The sequence below is a fragment of the Silene latifolia genome, chromosome 4, assembly GCF_048544455.1.
Source record: "Silene latifolia isolate original U9 population chromosome 4, ASM4854445v1, whole genome shotgun sequence".
Classification (NCBI taxonomy): Eukaryota; Viridiplantae; Streptophyta; class Magnoliopsida; order Caryophyllales; family Caryophyllaceae; genus Silene; species Silene latifolia.
Window position 1 is genome coordinate 90,974,395 of NC_133529.1, and position 2,111 is coordinate 90,976,505.

Consider the following 2,111-nt stretch of genomic DNA (forward strand, 5'->3'; position numbering starts at 1 on the left):
ATTGCTACCTTTCTAATATACCATCACCCTTAACCACTAGTCACAAACCATAACACTACCACTACCCGGACACCAAACCTCTTACACTCATCTCTAAACATCACGATTTCTTTTCTATCTTTGGTTAACATCCCAAATAACGAACATCAAATCCATCAACAAAATTACCTCAACATTCTTCCCAATACTATCCCGAACTGTATCGTCATCTAACTCTCCACCAAAATCTCATAGAGTGCAGATACTAAATCAACCTCTTACTCCCTTAATTCCTCGAAACTCATGATTAATCATGTTGTCCTGAAACTTCTGTATAACCATTAACTCACTTACTCTTGGTAGTATCATACATCCCGATGATTCCTTACTTTTACGTCACATAACTCCGGTGAACATTTTTCTCAGCTTACTTTTATCCTTCTTTTCTCTTTATACTCAACAATACCATTTAATAGCTCAACTCCTTATTACTTCTACCTAACTCTTTAGTGCTCCAATTACCTTCTCATCGCTCCAAAACTCAAATCCACTTATTTCATATCGATATCATCTCACTCTTTCTTACCATGGATCTTCTCTTATTATGCTATCACTCACACTTGCCACTAATCTATCCATAAAATCAACGTTCACTGTTCAAACAATTGCATCTCCTTTGTACCTCTCTAGAAATCAAAATTCTTTTCGTACCGTTAATTGCCCAAGGAAATCCCACAGTAGTTTCACCTCTTATTAAACCAAATCTCTCAAACTCACTCACTGTCTACAAATCCACCTCGCGACATGTCTCGACAAAGTTCACTATATACCACTCTTCTCAACCCCTTTAAAACGAACATTCTCTTTGTATATTCTTAACCCACACGACTCCTATCCATCTCCCTCCATAATTCTTCACACATCTCAAGTTGCCACTATCCACATCCTTACTCTCAATCCTTTCATTCTCACGTTCCTTAGACTCATATCACCCCTTGCCCATATTCACTTACTTTTACGTTACTCACACACAATCATATCACTCATCTCATCTCATCTCAGAAAACATGCTCTATGTCTCAATTAAGCCATAACGATCTTCCTTTTCTCTTTTTTTTTCCACTATCTAGCGCAACCACATATAACTCATGTCCTCCCACCGAATTCATACTCACCCCAGGTGCCACTCACTACACCACAAGATTGGGTAACTTACGCGTCAAGACAAACATACATGTAAAACAATGCATAAAGAAGCAAAGTAACACCTTTGAATTAAACATAATATGCAACGAAGTCAAAAGATAAGCATATGACCCAAAATAGGGGTCACTAGATCGAGTACACGCCACTCGATCGAGTAAGTGACTTACTCGATTGAGTAGGTGAGAGTCAGAGACACGTATAAAAATTTTACCAGGGTTACTCGATCGAGTAAGGGGTACTCGATCGAGTACCAAGATGCACTCGATCGAGTAAGGGCCACTCGATCGAGTACCCTACGCATTTCTTAGCACTGTCCAGTTTTCGTAAAACGGTCATAACTCACTCATTTCTTGGTCATTTTGGGCGTGTGACCTATCGTTAGAATCGTAAAAGAACAAGCTATCACCTCCAATTAGAATCACATCAAAATCGTTTATGCATCTCAAGTTATAACAGTTTAAAGACAACCTCTTTATAATCGAAAAACACAACTACTTGATTTTACTCCCAAACAACTTAAACGACAACAAGGTAAACAAAAATAACCCAAAACTCATAAAACCAATAGTCCCAATCACATGTTACTATTTTCGAAAGCTAAGCAACAACATTCATCATGCACATAATTTATTTAACTTATTAATCATGTACCAACCGCAGGCTTTAATTTTATAACTTTTCGTAACACAAAACATTCTCATACATTACAAATCCTATTTCCATGTTACTAACGCAACAATATTATAAATCCACTCCATCATCTAAACATATTCATATTCACAAAATCCATATTCTCATGCAATTGACACTCCATCTTTTCCAATTAGTTCATCTATTTCAACCACATTCTTCATCTACAAGTGCATATGATACCACAGTAGACAATTATATGAACTTATTATCTAACTTTACGCAAACAGAATTAT